The following is a 12,152-nucleotide window of genomic DNA, read 5'->3' on the forward strand; positions in this document are numbered from 1 at the left end:
GAGTATGGCAGTGAAAAAGCCTAGCTTATCTAAAAGGAATAGAAAAATGGAAACAAGACATCAAATAGCAAGAAATTCTATACTTGTGTGGAACTCCATAAAAGTGATTATAAAAGAACATTGATAAACATTGAGTGGATTCAAAAAAATGAAATAAATGGAATATTTCTTATAAAAATAGATGACAAATGGCCCAGCACATAAAAGGAAAAGTAACGTGGATGACTGTTTCCTAAAACGGATTACAAAGCTGATGTAGCGCCAAGACAGAGTAATTCTGAGGATTCACTAGAAGTCTTATTATGAAAAAGACAACACCTGGTTAATATTTATAATTCTCTTGGTGACAATTTAACCTCTCAGTAGGTTAGAATAGAGAACCTCTACTGGGCACTTAATTTTGACTAACAAGGATAGATTGGTATGAATTGATGGCATGGAAATGACTATCTTGTATTATCAGCAATGAAAATGTTCACTGGATATACTTACTGTCTTGGACTAAGGGAAAGCAGACTTCACCATTTAAATAAAAGATAACTTGTACTTCAGGGTAGGAAATTATAAAAGTTATAGCATCACATGAGTAAAGCTGCCATTACAAAAGATTCCAATGAGGCAGAAAAATGTAGTCCTTTAAACAGTCCAATATAAACGGAATGAGGAAAACATTCAGAGTAATTGTTCAAGTACCATACATACGTAAACAGTAAGACGATAGCTATGGATCAAAAATGAACAGAGATTAAGTTAATGCCTTTTAAATATCCCATTTATTGGGAAAATCAAAAGATTTTTTTTTGCTTCTGCATACTGCTAGGCAGATGATCTAATAACAACAACAATAATAATAAAGTAGTGTTACTTAAATCTGATTTTGTTTTGTTTTCCCTATTAAGGAGAAAGTTCTTCAAAGTGGAAATTATAGAACCAACATGGATAAGAGTTTTGGAACATACAGAGAAAATTATTTCCTTGCCATTTCAAATAAGTTTGAATCTTCACATTTACAAGAATCTTACCATAAAATATTAAAATTTCCTAAAGAAGACCTCATGACATCAATCGTCCTTGAGAAATTAGGCAGACTGGAAGAGAAATTAGAACAAGCATCTCTACTTTTATGAAAGGAACAATATTTAATATAGGTATTACTGATTTAAAAGTTAGCATATTTATAGACAAAATTTTAAGCAGAGTGTTTAATGAAGATGAAAAGATAATCATTAGTAACTCTAACAGGTATACTAAAAACAAATAGTACAAAAACATAAGTATTTTATTTTTCCTTTATTCACTTTATTTTTTTTCTCATTTAACAAGTATATATTAAGGGCCATGTGCTAGGCAGTAATCTAACTGGTGTTGATATAATAATAATCAAAACTAGAAATAATGCCATAATATAATTTAATTCTAATTGAGTCATGCAGACAAAAACCAGAATAGACAAGTGATATAATGCTATGCCAGATGATGATAAACACTACTGAGGAAAATAAATAGGGAAAAGTAGATAATGGTGCTTGGGCAGGAGTAGTGGCTAAAGTACAATTTTAAATAGGGTAGTCAGAGGAAGCTTCACTGTGAAAGTGATATTTCAGCAAAGACCTGAAGGAAGTGAGCATTCTAGGCTAAGAGAAGACCAGGTTTCAACAACTCGTTGGGTATACTTGTCATACTTAAAAGATAGTATGAGAACACTCTGCCTGGGAAAGAAGGTTTCAGAGACAGAATTATGGGAGATAAGGTCAGAGAAAAAATTTTGGAGCAAAATCCTGTGGGATCATGCCAAACATTATAATGACTGGCTTCTACTGTGAGATGGAAACTATTGGATAACTTTAGCAGATGAGCAACATGATTCTTCTTAGATTTTACCAGGGTCCTTCAGCTATTGCATTGTGAATAATTGCTAGGGGAGTGAAGATTGGAGTACGAAGGCCAATTAGCAGGTTGAAATATTTCAGGCAAGAGAATGCAGTGACTTGCTCAGTGATAGTCTAATGGAAATGTTGAGATGTGGTGAGACTCTGGATTTATTTTGAAGGTAGGGCTGAGAAAATGTGCTTCATATTGGGCATAAGGTATAAGACAAAGAAAGGAATCAGAGGTGATATATCAGTACTTTTTGCACAAGCAACTAGGAGGATGGATTTACTGATAACTGAAATACAGAATACTGTGGGAGGAACAGGAGAGGAGAGGAGGATTGGTTTAAATATTCTATTTGAGATGCCTGTTAAATATTGAAGTGGAGATATTGAGTTGGTAGCTGGAAATATGAATCTGAAGTTTGAGTAGAGGTGTGAAAAGAACAAATACTTTCAGGAATTATTAAAGTATAGAAAGAATCTGAAGCCATTAGCCTGGGTAATACCAACAGGGGTAGGTAGGGTGGATAAAATGTTCAGAGACTGAGCCCTAGTTCACTCTGATCTTAAGAGTGGAAGTAGAAGGAACCATATATCCATTCTTTTTCAGATATTTTTTCCCATAAAAATGAGACCATGATGAACTTCCAAGTTTCATAGGAAAAAATCAGAACAATGTGTGCCTATAAGGCAAGTAAAGAAAGTGACTCAAAGAAGTGAGAGTGATCAACCCTGTCACATGTTGCTGAGTCAGGTAAGAAGAGGATAGAAAATTAAGTATTCTTTTAGTTACGTAGAGCTTGGTTGTTACCTTGACCAGAGACATTGTGGTGAAGTGGGTAGTTGGGGGCAAAAGATAGTAAAATGTGTGGGTATTTTATAGAGAGACATTTTATGATTCTTATAAATATCCTTATGGACAATAGTCAGTGCTATATGACAAATGTGCTTTAATTGCTAGTTAAACAACTATACCCCAAGAGTATTGATACTTGGACTAATTTCATTTTCGAGGGAGGGTTGTAGAGACTGGTTACAAGTCTTTGCATTGTAGTCTGTTATATTCAACATTTCATAAAACGTGGACAAAATCATGGAAGGCATGTCTAACAGAGGAGGAAAACACAAACCCAAGAGGACCAGGAATGGAGTGAATGGCACAATACCATGTGAAAAAAATTCAAAAATCATAAAAATGGGACAAAATTTGAAAGGTGAAATTCAGCACGAATAAATGTCAAATCATACATTTATCTTTAATTAACAGAGCCTTGTACACATAGATTGTTGAGGAGACAGAGCCTAATTCTAGTTTATCAGTAAGATGAAGGGTTTAGTAGATTGCAAGCGCCATGGGACACAGTGATGTTAAGAAGCTGGTGAAAAGTTATGAAATATTAGGTTATTCTAAAGGAATTATACAGAATTAGAAAAATGGCATTATTTTAAGCTTTTAAAATTAATTTTATTAATATATAATTTATATAACATTAAGGTGTAAACCATAATGATTTGATATTTGCATATATTGCAAAATGATCATCACAATAAGTCCATTTAACATTCATCACCATATGTAGATACAAATTTTTTTTTCATGATGAGTACTTTTATTATTTTTTAACACCTTTATTGGAGTATAATTGCTTTACATTGTTGTGTTAGTTGCTACTATATAACAAAGTGAATCAGCTATATGTATATCCCCATATCCCCTCCCTCTTGTGTCTCCCTCCCACCCTCCCTATCCCACCCCTCTAGGTGGACACAAAGCACTGAACTGATCTCCCTGTGCTATGCGGTTGCTTCCCACTAGCTATCTATTTGACATTTGGTAGTGTATTTATGTCAATGCTACTCTCTCACTTCGTCCCAGCTTACCCTTCCCCCTCTGCATGTCCTCACGTCCATCCTCTATGTCTATGTGTTTATTCCTGTCCTGCCCCTAGGTTCCTCAGAACCATTTTCTTTTTTCTTTTTTTAGACTCCATATATATGTGTTAGCATATGATATTTGCTTTCTCTTTCTGACATACTTCACTCTGTATGACAGACTCTAGGTCCATCCACCTCACTACAAATAACTCAATTTCGTTTCTTTTTATGGCTGAGTAATATTCCATTGTATATATATGCCACATCTTCTTTATCCATTCATCTGTGAATGGACACTTGGGTTGCTTCCATGCCCTGGCTATTGTAAATAGAGCTGCAATGAACATTGTGGTTCATGACTCTTTTTGAATTATGGTTATCTCAGGGTATACACCCAGTAGTGGGATTGCTGGGTCATATGGTAGTTCTATTTTTACTTTTTTAAGGCACCTCCATACTGTTCTCCATAGTGGCTATATCAATTTACATTCCCACCAACACTGCAAGAGAGTTCCCTCTTCTACACACCTCTCCAGCATTTATTGTTTGTACATTTTTTGATGATGGCCATTCTGACCAGTATGAGGTGATACATAATTGTAGTCTGGATTTTCATTTCTCTAATTATTAGATGTTGAGCATCCTTTCATGTGTTTGTTGGAAATCTGTATATCTTCTTTGGAGAAATGTCTGTTTAGGTCTTCTGCCCATTTTTTGGATTGGGTTGTTTGCTTTTTGATATTGAGCTGCATGAGCTGCTTGTATATTTTGGAGATTAGTGCTTTGTCAGTTCTTCATTTACAAATATTTTCTCCCATTCTGAGCGTTGTCTTTTGGTCTTGTTTATGGTTTCCTTTGCTGTGCAAAAGCTTTTCAGTTTCATTAGGTCCCATTTGTATATTTTTGTTTTTATTTCCATTTCTCTAGGAGGTGGGTCAAAAACGATCTTGTTGTGATTTATGTCACAGAGTTTTCTGCCTATGTTTTCCTCTAAGAGTTTTATAGTGTCTGGCCTTACATTTAGGTCTTTAATTCATTTTGAGTTTATTTTTGTGTATTGTGTTAGGGAGTGTTCTAATTTCATTCTTTTTCATGTAGCTGTCCCCTTTTTCCAGCACCACTTACTGTAGAGGCTGTCTTTTCTCCATTGTATACTCTTGCCTCCTTTATCAAAGATAAGGTGACCATATGTGTGTATGTTTATCACTGGGCTTTCTATCCTGTTTCCACTGATCTATATTTCTGTTTCTGTGCCAGTACCATACTGTCTTGATTACTGTAGCTTTATAGTATAGTCTGAAGTCAGGAAGCCGGATTCCTCCAGCTCCGTTTTTCTCTCTCAAGATTGCTCTGGCTATTCAGGTTCTTTTGTGTTTCCATACAAATTGTGAAATTTTATTTCTAGTTCTGTGAAAAATGCCATTGGTAGATTGATAGGGATTGCACTGAATCTGTAGATTGCTTTGGGTAGTAGAGTCATTTTCACAATGTTGATTCGGCCAATACAAGAACATGGTATATATTTCCATCTGTTTGTATCATCTTTAATTTATTTCATCAGTGTCATAGATTTCTGCATACAGGTCTTTTGTCTCCTTAGGTAGAATTATTCCTAGGTATTTTATTCTTTTTGTTGCAATAGTAAATGGGAGTGTTTCTTTAATTTTTCTTTCAGACTTTTCATCATTAGTGTATAGGAATGCAAGCAATTTCTGTGCATTAATTTTGTATTCTGCTACTTTACCAAGTTCATTGATTAGTTCTAGTAGTTTTCTGGTAGCATCTTTAGAACTTTATGTATACTATCATGTGATCTGCAAACAGTGACAGTTTTACTTCCTCTTTTCCAATTTGGATTCCTTTTATTTCTTTTTCTTCTCTGATTGCTGTGGCTAAAACTTCCAAAACTATGTTGAATAATAATGATGAGAGGGGGCAACTTTGTCTTGTTTCTCATCTTAGTAGAAATAGTTTCAGTGTTTCACCATTCAGAATGATGTTGGCTGTGGGTTTGTCATATATGGTCTTTATTATGTTGAGATAAATTCCCTCTATGCCTACTTTCTGAAGGGTTTTTATCATAAATGGGTGTTGAATGTTGTCAGAAGCTTTTTCTGCATCTATTGAGATGATCATATGGTTTCTATTCTTCAGTTTGTTAATATGGTTTATCACGTTGATTGATTTGTGTATATTGAAGAATCCTTGTATTCCTGTGATAAACCCCACTTGATCCTAGTGTACGATCCTTTTAATGTGCTGTTGGATTCTGTTTGCTAGTATTTTGTTGAGGATTTTTGCATCTTTGTTCATCAGGGATATTGGCCTGTGGTTTTTTTTCTTTGTGACATCTTTGTCTGGTTTTCATATCAGGGTGATGCTGGCTTTGTAGAATGAGTTTGGTAGTGTTCCTTCCTCTGCTATACTTTGGAAGAGTTTGATAAGAATAGGTGTTAGATCTTCTCTAAATGTTTGATAGAATTTGCCTGTGAAGCCATCTGGTCCTGGGCTTTTGTTTGTTGGAAGATTTTAATTCACAGTCTCAATTTCAGAGATTGGTCCATTTATATTTTCTATTTCTTCCTGGTTCACTCTTGGAGGTTTGTGCTTTTCTAAGAATGTGTCCGTTTCTTCCAGGTTGTTGCTTTTATTAGCATACAGTTGCTTGTAGTAATCTCTCATGATCCTTTGTATTTCTGCAGTGTCAGTTGTTACTTCTTTTTCATTTCTAATTCTATTGATTTGCATCTTCTCCCTTTTTTTCTTGATGAGTCTGGCTAGTAGTTTTTCAATTTTGTTTCTCTTCTAAAAAAAACAGCTTTTAGTTTTATTCATCTTTGCTCTTGTTTCCTTCATTTCTTTTGCATTTATTTCTGATCTGATCTTTATGATTTCTTTCCTTCTGCTAATTTGGGTTTGTTTAATTCTTCTTTCTCTAATCGCTTTAGGTGCAAGTTTAGGTTGTTTATTTGAAATGTTTCTTGTTTCTTGAGGTAGCATTGTATTGTTATAAACTTCCCTCTTAGAACTGCTATTGCTGCATCCCATAGGTTTTGGATCGTTGTGTTTTCATTGTCATTTGTTCCTAGGTATTTTGGGATTTCCTTTTTGATTTCTTCAGTTATCTTGGTTATTTCGTAATGTGTTGTTTAGCCTCCATGAGTTTGTATTTTTTACAGATTTTTTCCTGTAATTGATATCTAGTCTCATAGCGTTGTGGTCAGAAAAGATACTTGATACAATTTCAATTTTCGTAAATTTACCAAGGCTTGATTTGTGACCCAAGATATGATCTATCCTGGAGAATCTTCCATGAGCACTTGAGAAGAAAGTGTATTCTGTAGTTTGGGGATGGAATGCCCTATAAATATCAATTAAGTCCCTCTTGTTTAATGTATCATTTAAATCTTTTGTTTCCTTATTTATTTTCATTTTGATGATCTGTCCATTGGTGAAAGTGGGGTGTTGAGGTCCCCTACTATGATTGTGTTCCTAGCGATTTTCCCTTTTATGGCTGTTAGCAATTGCCTTATGTATTGAGGTGCTCCTATGTTGGGTGCAGAAATATTTACAATTGTTATATCTTCTTCTTGAATTGATCCCTTGATCATTTTGTAAGTGTCCTTCTTTGTCTCTTGTACTAGTCTTTATTTTAACGTCTATTTTGTCTGATATGAGAATTGCTACTCCAGCTTTCTTTTGATTTCCATTTGCATGGAATATCTTTTTCCATCCCCTCATTTTCAGTCTGTATGTGTCCCTAGGTCTGAAGCGGGTCTCTTGTAGACAGCATATATACAGGTCTTGTTTTTGTATTGATTCGGCCAGTCTGTGTCTTGTGGTTGGAGCATTTAGTCCATTTACATTTAAGGTAATTATTGACATGTATGCTTCTATTACCATTTTCTTAATTGTTTTGTGTTTGTTATTGTAGGTCTTTTCCTTCTCTTGTTTATCCTGCCTAGAAAATTTCCTTTAGCATTTGTTGTAAAGCAGTTTTGGTGGTGCTGAATTCTCTTAGCTTTTTCTTGTCTGTAAAAGTTTTGATTTCTCTGTCGAATCTGAATGAGATCCTTGCTGGGTAGAGTAGTCTTGGTTGTACGTTTTTCCCTTTCATCACTTTAAATATGTCCTGCCAGTCCCTTCTGACTTGCAGAGTTTCTGCTGAAAGATCAGCTGTTAACCTTTTGACGATTCCCTTGTATATTATTTGTTGCTTTTCCCTCACTGGTTTTAATATTTTTTATTTGTATGTAATTTTTGATAGTTTGATTAATATGTGTCTTGGCATGTTTCTCCTTGGGTTTATCTTGTATGGGACTCTCTGCACTTCCTGGACTTGACTATTTCCTTTCCATGTTAGGGAATTTTCAATTGTAATCTCTTCAATTATTTTCTCAGACCCTTTCTTTTTCTCCTCTTCTTCCGGGAGCCCTATAATTCGAATGTTTGTGCATTTAATGTTGTCCCAGAGGTCTCTGAGACTGTCTGCAATTCATTTCATTCCTTTTTCTTTATTCTGCTTTGCGTAGTTATTTCCACTATTTTGTCTTCCAGGTCACTTATCCATTCTTCTGCCTCAGTTATTCTGCTCTTGATTCATTCTAGAGAATTTTTATTGCATTTATTGTGTTGTTGATCATTGTGTGTTTGCTCTTTAGTTCTTCTAGGTCCTTGTTAAACTTTTCTTGTATTTTCTCTGTTTTATTTCCAAGATTTTGGATCATCTTTACTATCATTACTCTGAATTCTTTTTCAAGTAGACTGCCTGTTTCCTCTTCATTTGTTTGATCTGGTGGGTTTTTACCTTGCTCCTTCATCTACTGTGTGTTTCTCTGTCTTCTCATTTTCCTTAACTTACTATGTTTGGGGTGTCCTTTTTTCACGCTGCCAGTTCATAGTTCCCATTGTTTTCGGTGTCTGCCCCCAGTGGCTAAGGTTTTTTCAGTGGGTCGTGTAGACTTCCTGGTGGAGGGGACTAGTGCCTGTGTTCTGGTGGATGAGGCTGGATCTTGTCTTTCTGGTGGGCAGGACTGTGTCCAGTCATGTGTTTTGGGGTGTCTGTGAACTTTTTATGATTTTAGGCAACCTCTCTGCCAATGGGTGGGGTTCTGTTCCTGTCTTCCTAGTTGTTTGGCATAGTGTGTCCAGCACTGTAGCTTGCTGGTTGTTTAGTGGAACTGGGTCTTTGCATTGAGATGGAGATCTCTGGGAGAGCTTTCAGCATTTGATATTATGTGGAGCCAGGAGGTCTCTGGTGGACCAATGTCCTGAACTCGGCTCTCCCACCTCAGAGGCACAGACCTGACCCCTGCCTGGAGCACCAAGACCCTGTCCGCTATCCAGCTTTGTAAAACATTCAGGTTCAGCTATTTTGCATTACATTTGACCCATCCATTCATTTCTGGTTTCTCATTAAATTCTGGGTGACAACCTTAGGCTTCTAAAAATGCATCTAAGCATCCACTGCATAGAAGTCTGATTTTCTCCTGTTGTAATTCACTTTCTAGTCCTTGCACATTGGCTCTGTTAGGTCACTTTTTTGATGCTCAGCAAGGCTCCTCTCCACTCCAGTCAGCAGCTCATTCCCTGCCTTAAGTGGGAAGATCAGACAGAGGGGAAAGGTTTCTCACTGTGATTTTGTTTTTTATTTCCCTGATGATTAGTGATGCTGCAGATCTTACACACACATATGACTTCTTTGCAAAAATGTCTATTCAGGACCTCTGCCCATTTGTTAATCAGAATTTTCTTTTGCTGTTGAGTTGTGTGAATTCTTTATATATATTGAATGTTAACACCTTATCAGATGTATGACTTGCAAATATTTTCTCCTATTCAGTAGATTGCCTTTTCATTTCATTGACGGTTTCCTTTGTTGTGCAGGAGCTTATTAGTTTGATGTAATGCTGCTTGTTTATTTTTGCTTTTATTGCCTTAGCTTTTGGTGTCAAATCCAAAATATCATTGTTGAGACCTAAGTCAAGGAGCTTACCACCTATGTTTTCTTCTAGAAGTTTTATGGTTTCAGATCTTACATTGAAGTCTAATCCATTTTGAGTTAATTTTTTTGTGTCGTGTAAGATAGCACTTCAGTTTATTCTTTAAGGGTATTTTTTTGAACTTGGGGAAAAAAAGACCACTTGTGGAAAACTATGTATTATTTTAGGACACAATTTTTTTTAAAATATTTTTATTTATTTATTCGGTTGTGCCAGGTCTTAGTTGTGGCAGGCGGGCTCCTTAGTTGCAGCTCGCTGTCTCCTTAATTGTGGCGTGTGAGCTCTTAGTTGTGGCATGCATGTGGGATCTAGTTCTCTGACCAGGGATCAAACCTGGGCCCCTTGCATTGGGAGTGCCGAGTCTTAACCACTGCACCACAAGGGAAGTCCCTGTTCTGGGACACAATTTAAGAGAGTTATTCGTGAACTGAAGTGGATCCATAAGTGGCAGACCTGGCCAATTAAGAGACCAGATTAATTTTATTTTTTTACACTGATGAATCATATGAGTTCTATGAATTTACAAAAATTATTAACTGAATACAAGTTCAATTTTCAAATATTTTAGAGAACTATTAGGTTAAATAGTTTTATTTCTTTACTTTGGCATATCTCAGAATATTTGACAAACAATATCCACTAGACATTTTCAGAAGAAGAATAGAATATATTGAATTTCCAAAAGTAATGATAACAGAAATATATATATCATTTGCCTGTGCCCCATCTCATGGAATTAATGTTTTGTAGAACAGACTCTGGGAATTGCCATGTGAAAAATGAAACCAATGTGTGCATTCCAAAGAAAAGAACACTTGCTGAGGAAAGAAATAGATGGGAATAACTTTCTAACTTTAAATATCTGAAAGGTTGCACAGAGCTGTGTACTGTGGAAGATCATATTCATTCTCTTTAGGGCAGAAAAAGTAAATACTACAAAAAGGTAGGTGTTGACTCAACATGACGAATAACTTGACAATTTGAGTTATTCGTATTAAGTTGTAAAATCTGCATCCTGAAACATTTAAGAACTTTTTCACATTTGGATGAGCAAAAAGCTTAGTGATTTTCAGAATACTTTTCCCGGAATTTTGCTTGTGATCAATGATATATCCAGTTATTCTCTAGGGTAATTTCCAAATTTCAGATGGTTGATTCATAGGGCTTAGTTTTGGATTAACATTTTTCTTCTGATCATCATTTTTCTCCTGATATATTACTGCTATAGAGAACATTCTGAGCCATCCTCTTACTTCCCCCAAATTAGTCAGTGTGGGCTCAAACATTTTATTTTTTATTTCACTTAAGCAAAGGAGACTTTGAAAGAAAATGAAATAGCAAGAAGTCTAATTATATATTGAATTCTAAAATAGATTATTTTTTTTAATTGCCACTGTGATGAATTATATTTTCAGCTGTTTCTTTCCACTTACACAATTATTTATTTAACAGTTGATTTTCAGCGTTAAACCTCTTTTATGCCTATTGCTTGGTATTTATGGGATAATTCTTTTTATGCGATTACTCTTTCACATGTGACTCATAGAGGCAAGTTTTTGTATGTGTCTTAAATTATAAATGCTTAATTAAAAACTGAAAATGTTTTAAGAAAGACTGTAAAATCTTTACACACACACACACACACACAAACACACACACACACACACACACACACACCCCTATCTATATATTTTTCTTAGAGGTTAAGAATGAGCCTAGCCTCTCTGGATTCAAGGGATAGCTAGACAAATGCTTTGTATGAAGAACTGTAAATTTGAAAAACTTCATCTACTTTTTCATTCCCTGCCATATTCAGCAAGAAAAATTAGAGTGAGTTATAAAAAAACTATATTTCAATATTTCCTTTGAGTTCACTTTTATATATGATAAAAAATATAGAAAAGAATTAGAATATAGGGAATAGTTTGGAAAGTTGAAAGTTCCCAGGATTTTTTCCTTAGGCAGACGTTTCACGAAATGATCCCCTGAAATTTCTATTTCATTCACAGAAAGTGGATTTGACAGTGACTCCTTTTATTCAGTTTTTGCCAGGACTTAATGGAATCTCCCTGTTTTCTCTGAATAGAAATATATTCAAAGAAACTAGTCCTATACAGCTTTCCCATTAAATGGACTATTTAATCAGTAACATTACTCAGGATCATATTTCCAGCTCTGGCCGTCTCCTTAGTGCATGAAGTTTTTGGTTCCTTACAAAGTTCCCAATGATGGCAACAACACAGCTTCTAAATTTTACCATAATACTTTCAAGCTGATCTAGAAACTTGATGTATTTCAAGCATGTGGAACAATATTTGGAGATACTGGAGACGGCTCTCCCGCTTAGAGTACCACTTGGTATCCCAGTGTTCTAAATGTCAATGAATGAAATGTCCAGTGC

Source organism: Aethalodelphis obliquidens, unplaced genomic scaffold (genome assembly GCF_003676395.1).
Source record: "Aethalodelphis obliquidens isolate GAN/ISIS:26980383/991018 unplaced genomic scaffold, ASM367639v1 scaffold5, whole genome shotgun sequence".
Lineage (NCBI taxonomy): Eukaryota > Metazoa > Chordata > Mammalia > Artiodactyla > Delphinidae > Aethalodelphis > Aethalodelphis obliquidens.